The sequence below is a fragment of the Hordeum vulgare genome, chromosome 7H (assembly GCF_904849725.1).
Source record: "Hordeum vulgare subsp. vulgare chromosome 7H, MorexV3_pseudomolecules_assembly, whole genome shotgun sequence".
In the NCBI taxonomy this organism is placed as follows: Eukaryota; Viridiplantae; Streptophyta; class Magnoliopsida; order Poales; family Poaceae; genus Hordeum; species Hordeum vulgare.
The window spans coordinates 608524535-608540223 of NC_058524.1; the positions used below are offsets into that span (position 1 = coordinate 608524535).

A 15689-nucleotide genomic window follows, 5' to 3' on the forward strand; every position below is an offset into this window, starting at 1 on the left:
ATCCGATGAGAAGGGATTAATGCCATTCAGTAGATCATTAAGATCTTGTTGATTAAACATACTTTCTTGCACAAGGAGAATGCCATCTGCATCCCCATCATCAAGCATCTGAGTCAATTCAGAGAAACCATCTATTTGATGGTTGGAATGTGTAGAAATATTTCTTCCACAATTAACCATATTAGTGTCGGTCATTGAAGTTCTGCGAGTACCAAGTGCAGAATTGTCATTCAACATCGTCCCTGCCGAGGTTGTGTTGTTCGCTATGTTGAATGGTGATATTTGATCATTCAAGGCTATTGGTAATGTAGTGATGCTCCCTCCATTTACCATGTGAGATGATTCGATTGGAACACTGTTGTGGGCATTCAACATCCCTAAAGAGCTTGAGTTGGTTGTTATGTTGAATGGAACTATCTGCTCAGTGAAACCTGCCATTGATGTGGTGTTTCCAACGAAGGGTGGCATTTTATTTTGTAGCAACATCTCTCTAGATGACGTTTCATAGCTTGTTATTTGGTTGATCCTTGGTATGTTCACACGTCGTGGGACATGAGATGTTCCACCCCTATGATGAATAGCAATGGTTGAGGACCGTTGGGGATTGTTATAGTTCCCAGCCAAACCTGGATACTTGAAAGGTTTGCCAACTGTATGGACCACCTGTGTTGAATGTGCATTCATGTGGGTATGATATTTGTTAATAATCTCTAGAGGTTCCACCTAGTACTCATTTGCTCGCGTTGACATCCCGCCACCACTTAATGTGTTCGCAAAGTAACTTCGAAGATTGGATGGGCTTTTTCCTTTACTTGTCTCCATTAGCTTTCCACACATGGAGTCAACATAGGGCGCACCAGAGTTATATGAGGAAAATTCATCTAAAATTATGCCATCGAGTACTCCATTGTATAGGCCGATGGGAGGGTCATCGAAATCAGCAAATCTTCTCGCATCTGGTGTGTGTGGAACAAAATACCTCGACATTCTACCAATATCGATCAATGACCCCATGCATAAGTTGCTCTATTTGTCCGTCAGCTGGCCTAATTGACTAGTTGCACCAAAATAGTTTGGATTCGAGTAGGGTTTGCCACCTGAGGGTACATGTCATCTTTCATGTTCATCGTTATGCATAAAGTTCCTCTGTTTGTTCATGGATGAGTTTTGTCTTTCACTTGCAATACCAAGTGAATTTGGGTTGACTCTACTCAGGTACAACCTATGCTTCTGAAATAAGAGCATAGAAAAAATAACCATGTATGAGATGCATGCTCATGGGAAAGTAACTAAAAGTGTTTTGCAGTTCTAACAAAATATGTAGCCATGCTTTGTATAAGATATGCCTTACATTTTCGGACAACAATGAATTCAAATCACACACATCTTCATGCTCCTTGGATTAATAAATCTTTGACTGTTATGTTCCCACAAAATAAAAGCTTGCACTTATATATGAAAATGTTGGACTATGAACAACTAGTCGTCAACCCGTGCATCCGCACGGGCCTATTTTTGATAGATGTATGTAGGTTGGATTTATTTTAATATTTGTTTCATGCTAACACTTGTTTGAAATTAAGAGGGAAAATACTTATTGTAGTATATTTTTGATTTATTGCAAGCAATAGCATGGAACTATGTGTATTGTTTACGGCGTGGTAGAATATTAATGGATTTATTACTAAATAAATTCCTAAATATACAATTTCCATATATGTGTAATTTACAAATTATGTTACAGTAATATTCATTTGTCTAGTTATTTCTTGGATGGGGTTGATTTATCTATTCTCAAACTATTAATAAAGAAAAAGTTATCTCTTGTACTAATTCGTGGTACTACGTTATTGGTTATAAACCTATTATCTATCCATGAAACATTGAAATCTCAATCTAAATTCCATGCAACTATTCATCTGATCCATAATCAACAGAAGAATAAAAAGCAGATATAGACATCATGATTGAGTAACTATTTATTAAGTCAAAATACCATGTTGAATAGCTCTGTCGATGAAATCAACTACCTTGAATCCCACACTCCTTTTGTACAGTGGTAACATGACAGTAGAAGACAATGACTCCTTGCGAGAAGATCCTGGTAATTACACAAAGCATAGCTAATACTTCCAGTAATAAAAATAGTATATTATTGCAGACCCAGATGACCTGTCATACATCCTTCCAACTTTAACAGTGCACGCCCACATCTACGAAGTCTAGCAATTTGGTGTCATTTTTTTTCTGTGCAAACATTTTAAAAGTAAAGGCCATTGAACATGAATTTTGTCAATGACAAAAGGTACAAAATCAAAAAGTTATTTGTTAACAGAGAGTGAAATTAGTAGCAATAGAGTTAAATTGTGTCCTGTTTTTAGGCTTAAACATATCGACAAACGCATGACTATCATGACTACTAACGGAATTTACAACTAATAAAGATGGTACCAAGTATGTCGTTGCGGGTCATTTTACTGCCTGATGTACTTCGTGTGATGCAACCACCAAGACATGTGACCGGTCACCGGCCTTTGTGCATATCATCTCCCCGCTTGCTGTAATGCTTAGCATTGCAGTGTCTAACAGAGGGTGAGATGACATCTGGGAGGACTCCACTACTGCCGTGTTATCTAGTTCATACCGCAATTCCTTCTCAATGCATTAATCAACATGGAAGCGATTGGCTTCAGCAAACCAAGATATGCAGTCTGGTCGAAATTATAATCTGGGTAGGTTAAAAATTTGGAGAGGAGGATGATCTGTGAGAGGCTACATTGTGATGTGAAATTGATTTAGATGGATTCAGTCGACCTTTAAAATTTCAGCATGGCATAGTTGTGGAGATAGGGAGACGTGATCTAAACAAATCAAGTACATAATCATGATATAAGTACGTTCTAGAATTAGGCCTAACCTCTCTTTGCTACAGCTGCACCCAACGTCACAACGTTAGACCTCCTTTTCTCCCAAAGGCTCAATGAAATTGCTTCTGCGTGAGTTGGTGTTAGAAGAAAGGTTAGAGATGAATCATCTGGATGGACATATACTTAAGCAATAAAGAGGACATGGATCTTATTTTTCTTAAAGCATGTAGATGACACAGGAGATATGTCATGCATGGCGTGACTTCCATGTTATCTTGTACAGCCATTGATGCTGCTGGAACACAACATCGCACAGGAGTAGTGTGTCACCACTCGCCGGTTCTATCTCTTCCTGCTGTGGGTGAGATCGTCTTGTAGAGAAGCCTCTTTCATCTTGTACGTACAGCTGGTGTTGCAAACAAATCAGAAGAAGTAATGCAAATATATTTCTGACTAAAACTATCGAACGCCTGAATCTATGGCGGATTAAATTGAGTCCTCTTGTGCATGTATTTTGCTGAGCGGATCGAACGGATTAGCTTCATGTACCTGTGTCTCGCTATGAAATCGATCCAGCCGCATGTGCTTCTATATGTCCACGAATTCGGCCATATACTTTCATCGCCTTGTAATACCAATCGGCAATCGGCATGGACGCGTGTTTCGCTGGAAAACACCTGTCTGCATCATGAGACGATGGACTCCATGGGAGAGGAGACCATGGAGTATACGTAGAGATTGCTTCAGTTCATTTACTTTTATGGGGCAGGGCAAAGGCCGTGGAGGCATAGATGTTGTTTCTCTTTTAAAATAGACTGTAGATATATTGATTTAGGGGTTTCTCTTTCAAAATAGACGTGGTGTCATAGATAGATTGAGTTAGGAGTTTTTCCACTACTAATTTTATGGCCGTGAAGGGAGTATTGGCCTTTCGAGTTTTTTTCTTTTTGCTTAAGATTTCAAAGTTAATCTACACCGTAAAAACTCGGTCCCACCAGATGAACGGCTCATATATTCTGATTAACGTGGTAATTTATTGAAAGTCTCTAATTAGTATAAGTATAGATAGGAATGCAAACATCGAAATTAAGCATAAGGGACAAAAATAAACTTGTAGATGACTCGTGATATTATTTCTAGTGAGGTAATCCACACTCATCAGCTCCATTATCTTGTTTGGAGCAGCCTCTATAGAAATGTCATCAAAATATTTGTTAATTAAAAGTACATGATAACCACAACTGTTGTGACAATGAATGACGCACAAAATCTGTTGTTTTACCATTGAGGCCGATCTGGTTGATAGTTTCTAGAAACTTGTTATGAAGCTCAGTTGTCCATGCCACCCTTGGCTTTTTTGGGTAGTGGATGAGTGAGTGCTCTCTGTGTTCTTGTTAGAATGATATTCATTATTTCTCTTATTCTTTGAGTCCTTACTCATGGCAAGAGTACCGGGATGTACTCTCTCATCGACAGCATTGTCCCTACCCATGTGGCTTATTGCTTGGGATCTTCTCCTACTTTTATCATGCTGCCATATGTTTTTGAGATCGTTGGTGTACACCGGCTTCACCAAATAGTCGCATGCCCCATGATTTATCCCCTTCAACACGACCTTCTTGTCACAGTCCACTGATAGCACTACATGCCATATGAGCAGGGACTTAGCTTTGAAATTAAAAACTTCACAAGAATCGATCAAGTGATCATAATTTTTTGTTCCAAGTGCTTATAGACAAAAAAATAGTTTGATGTTCTCCAAATAGGTCGCGCAACTGGGGAAGCAAGTATTTTACACATGTTTTCCAAATGATATCATGGCTATTATAAATTTTGTGTTTCAATGCAAACTAAACGGGAGAACATCCACACACTCAATACAATGCCTAGAAAATAACCATAATAAAATGATTAAACCATCATCACAACATGTTGCAACTAGGTAAGTCATATCATCACGTCTAACTATTGGTGAACCAGAAGATCAATTACTATTTTTTGACCATGTTTCTTTTGTGTACTAGATAACAGTTATCGGCAAAAGCAATGTTGTGAGCATGTTAAGCGGTCACATACAAATTAGCTTTTATATGGTAACATCTATCACCTACGGGGTTCATTATAACTTCGGAAAATACATATTTGTGGTTGCACATTCTGTCCAAAATAATGTGACAACAAAATACTTTTCTAGTTTAGAGTCAACAAATCTGCAGGATTTTCATATGATACATCGGTAAGCTACTCAATGTATCTTCTTAGAAGTGACACTCCTACTTTATATGCTATTCTTAGGAGTAAATATTTTTAAACATGAACTATCTCAAAGAGATTAAAGATGAATAATCTTTTAATAATGTCAATACTACATATCAAGTTTTGGAATTGTATTATTCATGCCACTGTAGAAAACATGTGCGGTGCATTTGTACACTTTTTGTAATTCAAGGACTAGAAATTTAATATTTGTTTAGGAAACAACTAAATATAATTGGTCATATCACGAAAAATAAACATATTACAGATTTAGTTCTTATGGCTAGGATTTTACAATTGAGAGGATACAAAATTAAATTATGTCCATAAATGCACCCGTCAAACTTGTACATAGTGGGGTACACTGGTGGAAAAACAGGCTTCCGTCCAGCCCCATAAGTCGCGAAGCTGTAGGAACCGCGACTAATGGGACCTTTAGTCGCGGTTCTGGAGGTGAACCGCGACCAAAGGCCTGGGCCCAGGGCGCTCGGTGGCCAGCTGGTGCACGTGAAGGGCTTTAGTCCCAAATGGTTCAAGCTAACAGGAGGTGGGGTAAAGGTGGACCAGCAATACGGAATGAAAATAGAGGAGATAATTTATTGTACCAAACTTTGTTGAATGGATCATGTGAATTATATTACCCGTGATGTGTTTGGTGTCCATTTTCGAATGATTCGAGATACCACTGATGATACATGAAATTTGGAGTGATTTAGTCATACTCCTGCCTAGGCGTATAATATGCATACTCGTAGTCTTCATAGCCGCTGTCGTCGTTGTACTGGTAGTCGTCGCCTTCTAAGTTGCCGCCGTCGTCGTCGCTGCTGTCGTCGCTGTCGTCGGGCGGCGCTCGTGGCTCGAACTGAGGGTAGCGCAGGCGGGGGATATCGCCGGCCGTGATGTAGTCCATGACGCTCTGCAGAGTCCGGCCGTACCACCATAGCCGACGGCCGGCCTCGTGGAAGTTCCCAGGAGGCAGACCGTCCTCCTCATACCTGGCGAGCGCCCTCTCACGCCGATTGATGAAGAAGGCGTCCCAAGTATGCTGGTTATCGGGATGCCAGCGGGGATTCATCCGCTGCTCCGGCGTGAGGTCGAGGTAGTAGTGGTTCGTGATGGCCGCCCGGCGCGCAGTACCCTGAGGGACGGGAGGGACCGGCACGCCGCCGGCGCTTAGGCTCCAGCCGGTGGGGACGCGGTAGCCCGGTGGACAAGGGTAGTTCGAGGCGCAAAGCTCCTCCACCTGCTGGTAGGTTAGAGTGGGTGCGGTGGAAGCCATGAGAGAGTGATGAGAGATTGTAGAGATTTGATAATGCTGGCCAAGCCGGGCTACATATATGTAGTGAGAAATGGCGGGAAAAATGGGAGCGGGAAGACAGGAGGCGGGAAGACAGGAGGCGGGAAGAAAGTGGCGGGAAGAAAGAGGCGGGAAGACAGGGAAGAAATGGCGGGAAGAAGAGGAATCCTCTCAGCGGGCGGATAGGAGAAGAAAGGGGCGGCGCGCTCACGGCTCGGGCGAGAAGTATTGTCTCTATGCATATTTTTCCTACGAAAATATGCTTAGAAAACAGAAAATAAAATGTTTGAAGTTTCTATAAAAGCATTGATGATTTTTCTGAAAAGAAAAAGATAAAAGGTTCTGAAAATAAAAGAAGATTTGGGGGGGCCTTTAGTCGCGGTTGGTCTGGCAAACCGCGACTAAAGGTTACCCTTTAGTCGCGGTCGGTCTGGCCAACCGCGACTGAAGGTTACCCTTTAGTCGCGGGTCGCCTCCCCAACCGCGACTAAAGGGGGGGGGGGGCGCGGGAAGGCAAAAAAACCGCCAAAAACCCTTTAGTCGCGGTTGGGGAGGCGACCCGCGACTAAAGGTACCCTTTAGTCGCGGGTCGCCTCCCCAACCGCGACTAAAGGGGGGGCTATAAATACAGTGCGGGCGCCTCCCCTGCCGCCGTCTTCTCAATCTCTCTCGTCTTCTCCGATTCCAACCGTCGCGCGCGCGCCGAAGGCCTGCCGCCGCCGTCGCCCTCGCCCTCGTCGACGCCGCCCGCCGTCGCCCTCGCCGTCGTCGTCGCCCTCGCCGTCGTCGCCGCCGTCGCCGCCGTCGCCGTCGCGGTTGGTTTTCATCTTTCCCGCGCCGCGCGCCCGCCTTCCTCGCTTCCTTGGAAGAACGCCGTCTTGGAAGAACGAACGTCGATCTTGGAAGAACGAACGTCGATCTTGAACAAGTCGACCTTGGAAGAACGAACGTCGATCTTGAACGTCGATCTTGAAGGGTGTCTCACTCACATTCCTTCCTTCGAATGAGATAAAAGAAAGAAATAAATATATTTGATCTTGCACATCTAGGGAACCGACAATCTATGGAGCATTATGATTTTGGTTTTTCTTAACTTTTGAAGATATTTTGTTTAGAGAAGTACTTTGCTCTATAATGTGTTAACCATCACCAAAAAACAAGTTGGTCTCCATGTGGCTTTGAAGTGTAATTTTAATTGTATAAATTTGGGATTCATACATCAAATAACATATGTTATCTGAATATGTATATGCAGGTTTAAGTGCTTATTTTGCTATTTATAATAATTATAATACTATATTAATGACCATATAAAAATGCTATTTATAATATGGATATGTCAAATACAATTACTGAACTTGTAATTTTGATGTTTTCCATTAATTTTAACTTGTTGGCCACATATTTTTTGGTTCATGAAGTATCAATTATTAAAATTTACGAGTAAAAAAATCTTATCTTAGTGACTTGAGTCAATAAAAGAAATATGTATACAGCATCCAGTCCTAATTATATATCAATGAAATGTCATTTTTTTAAATTCCCTAGTTCAAATTTCTTGTGTAAAAAGATGAGACAATAAAAAATAGATCAGAAATATATTGTGGAAATAATGTATTGTATATAACGTGTGGTCCAACAAAATGCAAAAGAGTTTTATGGGCCAGAATTTTTGGGCTTGGCCCATTGGGCTTGAAAATTTATATTAATTTTATTGCATCCGAACACGTGCCATGTCATATGTGAAAATTCGGGCCAGAATTTTTGGGCTTGGCCCATTGGGCCATGTCATATGTCAGAATTTTTGGGCTTGGCCCATTGGGCTTGAAAATTCGGGCCAGAATTTTTTTGCCACCGCCCTTTCGCCACCGCCACCGCCACCGCCCCCCTTCTTCACTTAATTAATTTGTTTTTACTACATGTTTTCAGGACTGACATAATGGCGGACGATAGAGCTGACCCGATTATGGACAACTATGATCCGGACGGTGAAGCACATATGTTCGGCATCATAAACGGCGATATTCTATATGTGCCGACCGGAGAAGAAGAAGATGATATCTCTTCTTATCTGAACCTTGACGGTGAAGATGAAGGGCGCCGTCAGCAAGATGATGCCGAACAAACGTCGATAAACGACGATCTTCAAATGGAAGTAGCAACCACCTCCGGCGCCGAGGTATATATATACATTGAGCCTCTGGTGATACAAACTAACTGATTTGAATAAATATGTGTGTACTAACGCGCGCGACTCTCTTTCTTATTTTAGCCCTCGGCCGGATCGTCGAAACAATCGAGTACGTCGTCAAAGCGTGGCGCAACCAAGACGATGAAACAAGGAGAAACATGCACCATCGAGGTTGTCGACAGTGCAACCGGCAGGCCGCTGGAGCCCCGCAAGAACGCCACCAAGTTTGTCAGCCAATGCGGAGCCGTTGTTAGAGACAACGTCTCGATCACCGTCCAGGAGTGGAATGAGCCAAAGAAGGCACGAATTGCTGCAGGTTTCACTTTTGTCGATAAGAGAACAAAAAAAGATTGCTTCAAGAAGCTTATGGAACATTTCGTTCTACCTCCGGAATACAACAAATTCGATGAGGAGGGTAACAAGATTGAGGAAAACAAGGAGAGGAGGAGGCTAGTCAAACAGTTCGCTCTTCATAAGATGGCCGACGCATTCCGGAAATTCAAGCAAAATCTAGCCCATGACTTTGTCAAGCAGAACAAGACTCCGGATTTCAAAGGACAATATGAGAAACTGAAACATGATTGGCCAGAATTTGTGAAGCAAAAGAAATCGGAGCAGTTCATTCAAATATCGAAAAAAAATAAGGAAAATGCGGCTAAGAAGGAGTACAATCATATTATGGGGCCAGGAGGGTATCGCATTTTGTTGCCTAGGTTGGAGAAGATGGAGAACGAGCTGAGGGCGCGAGGAATCCGTCCAGGTACGGAGGGATGGGACCCAAGGGCCAAAAGCTGGTGGTACGGGCATGGGGGAACGCTGAACCCGGAGACACGGGAGTGTGTTTACCGGGGCAAATTAATTAAACCCACCCAAGCCCTTATTGACGCAATGAGGGATGCTCAAGAGGGGAAGATCAAGTTCAACAGAGAGAACGACGCGCTGACAAAAGCCCTCGGGAATCCTGAACACGGAGGACGTGTACGAGGCATGGGGCACATTCCGTGGAAAATAGGGTTCCCCCAGAACGATGACCCGTACGGTTACAGAAGCCGTAAGAGAAAGATGGATCGGGAAGCAGATGTTGTGGCGCGGTTGGCATCGGAAATGGATGTGATGAAGAAAACCATGAGTGTACTAGTAGCCGAAAGAGATGCAGCTCGGGTGCAGCATGAAGATCATCCAGCGGATCTCGGAAGCCAGCAGCGGAGAAGCAGCGTGGCTTCCACGGAGGCCCCACCGGCTGGTGCAGATGCACCGACGACCGAAATTAATGCACCGGAGCCTCTGGTGGTCGAAATTAATGCACCGGAGCCTCTGGTGGTCGAAATTACTGCACCGGAGCCTCCTCGCTACCCCGTGGACGATATAAAGGAGATGAAAGAATGTCATCTGTATTATCCTATCGGGAACATGTCCATGAAGGTAGCCATCGGCAGTGCTTTACCATGTTTACCTGGAGCACTCCACCACAACAACCCCATTCAAGATGGCTATGCTCGTGTCACGGTGGAGGACATAGTCCAAGGGTTTGAGGACCTGGAGATTGACATTTCTACACCTGAAGGGGAGAAAAGACTTGGAGATGTCAAGCGCCATTTCATTCTATGGCAAAAGAAGTTTATCAAGTTTCCAGGCGAGGCGCCAAGGACAACAAGTCCACCCCCCTACTGTGGTGGTGGTGGCGGTGGCGGTGGTGGTGGTGGTGGTGGTGGTGGTGGTGGTGGTGGCGGTTCACCTACACCTCCGTCACGTCAGCCGACGCCCCCCAGTCCACAATGTCCGGCGGGTGATCAGACGCCGCCCCCCAGTCCTCGTCCGGCGGGTGATCAGACGCCGCCCCCCAATCCACCTCCGGCAAAGAAGCAGAAGCAGAAGCAGTCCTGGATTATTAACCCGGACCCTTATGTACCTAAGACCACAAAGGTACCGGAGCCATCACTGAAGCCTCTCCCCACAAGGCCTTGGGAACGTAGTGCCGAGGAAGTCGACACGGCCGCGGCTGCTGATTTGGAGAAATGGAAGGCGGACTGCAAGAAGAAAAGAGAGCCCGAGCCCAAGCCAGTATTTTCTGATGAGCAAAAGAAGTGGGCTAAGTCATTTTTGAGCACACCGTCCCAAGCCGCGAAGAATCTGCCTGACGACTATGCACGTGAACTTCGCAGGCAGGCACTCATGTTCAAGGAGAACAAAGAGCGGGAGAAGGCCGAAAGTAAAAAAAGCGGGAAACAAGTTGCCCAGCTCGGGGAACAAAGTAAACAATCGATTGCCCCGCTTATAGTGGAAGCCGCCGGTCCGGATGCCCCCGAGATCATACAAGCTGCGGCAGCACAGGGATTGACTGCAACGAGTGCCAGAGAACAAGCGGCCAACTTAGGTATTACTCTTCGTGAACTGTTAGGCCTTGATGAGGCGCCAGTGAAGGAGGTAGTAATTACATATGTCAAGAATGGGCCTCTCGTCGAGCCTGCGCAGGAAAAGGATCTACCTCCACAAATGAAAGGTCTGCTGAAATGGTACAAGGGTTACATAAAAAATAAAAGCGCCAAAGATTATATTTATGCGGAAGTTAGACATGAGCATCACTTCAAACATTACTATGTACAAATTGAACTGAGTGAATTGTTCCAGCTTTTCAATCTGCGCGATCTCGACAAATCTATCATCAGTTGCTACGTTCTGTAAGTGATTTATTTCTACCCCATCTCGTTCATATTGCCTGCACTATATATATGTCCTAACTATATTGTTGTGTCCGCTATTATACATGCAGAATGAAGATTAAGGAATGCAGAGTAAGGAACATCCATGATGTTGGGTTCATTGACCCACACATCGTTAATGGACATGTGTTGGAGCATCACCCCGCCGACATGGAGGCAGACCTGTGGCAGTTTCTTACAAAGCAGGAACTCAAAAGTGATATTCTATTTCCTTACCATTTTGGGTGAGTGTTTCTGTCTTGAGCACATTCTCTTTTGTTTACTCCATGCATGGTATGTGGCCGGCTAATCGATGAGTTATGCATGACGTACTGTGCATGTATCGTGTCCGCAGGTTCCACTGGATTCTGCTAGTAATTAAAGTTAACACCTCAGAATGTCTCGTCCACGACTCTCTGAATATGGATCCAAAGCTTTGGGGCGGCATGAGAAGAATGCTGCAGAAGTAATTATTTTCATTCATTTGCGCTCTATATCGATCGGCCTATTTCGTTCATTTCCTAATATCAAGTAACTAATAACTCTCTTGTTCATTTAATTTTCTTTGCCTCGTAGGGTTTGGAGACGGTTCGTAGATACAAAGGTCGGTGAATTCAAAAAAGAGCTAGAATTCAAAAGGTCAAAGCCGAAGAATGCTGGGGATATTCAGCCAGCGGGGACCAATCTATGTGGATACTATGTCTGTGAGATGATCCGGAGATACACCTCTGAGCGGGTTCCGAGTGATACCAATGCTAAGAGGAATAACCTCCGGATGATGCTTACTCGCTTCCGACCACTTCAAGAGGAACTAGCTGGATGGTTCAGCAGGGAAGTCCTCCATCCTAAAGGAGAACACCATTACGAGGACGTAGAACTTTATATGCATTAAATTATGTATGGAAACTTGTTCAAAATTGTATATGGTCATCCGATGATATTGAATATATATTGTATATTCCTCTTGAATTCTTTTTGGTTCTAATTTCAAATTTGTTTGAAATTGTACATTCATATGCATGTATGTAGTACCGTAGAATATATGAAATTCCTTCAAAATTAAAATAAAGCACAAAAGAAATAAAACAATACAAATTTAACAGAAAGCAGGTTTAGGGGGGGGCGCGGGGGCCTTTAGTCGCGGTTGGCCAGAAGAACCGCGACTAAAGGTCCTCCGCCCCGACGGCCGCCTGGCGCCCACGTGGACGGGCCTTTAGTCGCGGTTTCTTAAGAACCGCGACTAAAGGTGGGGGGCTTTAGTCGCGCTTAGTTGGTCGCGGTTGCGCAACCGCGACTAATGGCAGTTGCGAACCGCGACCAAAGGCCTTTTTTCCACCAGTGGTATACAGTGCATTGGAGTGATACATGTTCTTTCTAAGCCAGGTTACCCATATATGTTGTATCCATGATACTGAACTCTAGAATTTTGCATTACTTATTAAATTAGTAACAGGACGTATATAGGATCTCACATGCTGGAAAGGAATAAATATCTTTTCAATGTATCTTCAAGATTCAGGAGTAAAAGTACTCCTTAAAAGCAATTTTACATGGAAAAATAAAATTAGGACTTTGGGATGAGTAGTGACTGTACTGATGACGGGCATATCCATCTCGAGGCCGGTGAGCTCGAGGAGCTTGAAGCCGTCCATGTACGGCATGCGCACATCGGTGATGACCAGGTCGAACTTCACTTTCCCCGTCCTAAGCATTTTCAGCGCCGTCTTGGCATCCATCGCCATCGTTGCTGCATAGCAGCGATCATTATTCATGGAAATAAAAAGCCCCAATTCTAAATTATAATGGGCCATGGCGAAGTGGAGGGATCAAGAGACACACGGTGGTATATGTAGCGGCGCAAGAGAGCCTCTAGTACATTGAGGCAGACACAATCGTCGTCGACCGCGAGCACACGCAACCCCTCCGGGAACTTGTCCACCGTTGCATCCTCCATCCTCTCCCTTTGGTCCTCTCCCATAGCGCCCATGTTTTCCGAACTTCCTCCCACCTGACAAAGGAAATACCATGACCATCAACAAAACACTGGTTAAGAAATCTAAAACCCCACAACAATCTAAGAACACAACCCAAAAATGCACCATTAGATAGTAGATCCCTCCTTTCACACCTCCTACAATGGCTTCCTCGTTGCAGCCGGAATATAAGAATGTGGATTTCAAAGGAGAGCATGATTGCAATGGTGACTGGTGAGAAGGGCTGGAGGATGCAGGGCAGCTATTTGTAGGGGTCGATGGGTCGACGGGAATGAGTGGAAGTCTTGCGGTCCAGTGGCCAAAGACTTTCTTACTCAATAATTTCTACAGCTACTCCATAATGTCAATGTTTGTGTCTGCTTGTGCTATGGGCCCATGGTTCCTTCCATTAGAGGAGAGCAAAACCATGGGCCGTGTTGCTGTTTTTTGCTTTGTTCTTTCGTCAGTAAATGTTCGAGCACGAAGATATCATGTGAATTACAAATGATAGTAGTCTCTCTTGCTCTGTTCGGTTGTATGGCCATTGAGAGAGTGTCTTTCTTACTTCCTTTGACCCAGAACATAGAGAGTGTGCCTTCATCGTCTCAATGGTGAAGTGCGAGAGAGTATTCAAGAAAGAAGAAATATCGTTTGAAAAGAGAGAAAGAAATGTCATTCTGCTTTTTTTCATTCCCTTCCACAAAATTTCCCATTTTGTTTCCATTCCATTCTCAAATGTCAACATGTTTTGTTTGTGACATGGCCCATGACCCGTTGTCACAGTCTATGTTCTTTGTTTTCTCACCTAATGTTGGAGCTACATGATATCATTTGTATTACAAATGAGGCTCTTGGTGTTGTTTAGGTCATATCTCAGATTAATGCCTTCACCTCAGCCATATCTCAAACAAATGCCTTCACCTCAGTTCTCACGAAATTGGTCCTATGCAACAAAATAGTATGTTCATTGTCTCACTAATTGCATCATGTGATATGTATAAACAAATTTTTGAGAAAGGGTGGATTTTATTTGTTTAAAATGAAGCATCAAGAGGATACAAACACAAAAGGCACACACTCGGCCTATGCATAGCTAGAAAGCACACATGCAAATACCGGAGTCATATAAGACCAAAGCTATGCATAGGCGAGAAAGACCCCTCAAAGGGACCAGTCCTCCCCAACACCGCTCCTGATATGCATCGGCCCGCTGCAGCGCACTCCCTCACCAGTGTGTGCTCCTCAAGACAAGACCCATGAAGATCCTATGGAGGCACTCTTTGAGGTGCGTCAGGAGAGCATTTTTGCAACACCACCATCTCCATGAACAAGGTCTCCTACGGCTCGTCGGAAGACGCTGGCTGGGGTGTTGATTTCCAGGAAGGGTGGCCTCTCGCTGCAGCGTATAAAGCTCTCTGGGCCAAAGGTTATGGTTGTGCCGGCGGCCAAAGTCGCATAAAAATTGGTCTGTTGCACGCTTGAGATAACCAGATATGGGAAATATGTGATGGAAGTAACTCTGGACGAGTTCACTTCCAAGTTCAAGGACCATCTTGCTCCAGAGGTGATCATGGCCATGCGGGGATTTTTTCATCTGGATGACGCGACTCTCAATGGAGTGGAGAACGCTCTACTTGACCATGGGGGCGAGGGAGCGCTGGAGCTTGCTCAGCTCGGTGATGAAAGCTTTGCAAGATGTTTGAAGCTCCTTATTTGCATGACATGTCTTCCACATGCAAATGTTATCCCAACTCCTTAGTGCATCATGTGCGTCCTCTCGACCAGTAGTAGTGTTGCCTCCAGATCTAACAACGTGGGTTGTGCCATCAGGGTATGGCCTTGTTCTATGTTTTTGCTTCAGCATCCTAGTGTCCCTGCTAAGTATCTTCCCTGCATGTTAATTCACTACTAGGGAAAAGCCTAGCAATAGCGCGGTTTTAAAGGCTATCAGTATGTAACGTCCAAGATGCGATCCTATCCTCAATTTGGCACGAGGGCCTCGTCAGGGATAGAAGCGCATCTCGTTGTTTCGCAAGAATGTATATTGTTACAAGTACATGTACTGAAAAGATGAGACATGTGGAATTGGCTTACACTCGCCACAAGCTACATCAGAGTCACATAAGTACAATACATAATCATCATGAAGGAGAGCAGGGTCCGCCTACGGACGAAAACAAACGAGAAAAGAAGAACAACGTCCATCCTTGCTATCCCAGGCTGCCGGCCTGGAACCCATCCTAGATCGATGAAGAAGAAGAATAAGCAACTCCAAATGAACAATCAACGCGCTCGCGTCAAGTAACCTTTACCTATACCTGCAACTGGTGTTGTAGTAATCTATGAGCCACAGGGAACTCAGCAATCTCATTTCCAAAGGTATCAAGACTAGCAAAGCTTAATAGG

General features: G+C 44.0%; 1 pseudogene; it reads right to left on the reverse strand.

The window, feature by feature from the left end:
- Window positions 1-1110: 1110 nt before the first annotated feature.
- On the reverse strand, window positions 1111-13299 carry LOC123409488 (annotated as a pseudogene).
- Window positions 13300-15689: the final 2390 nt, after the last annotated feature.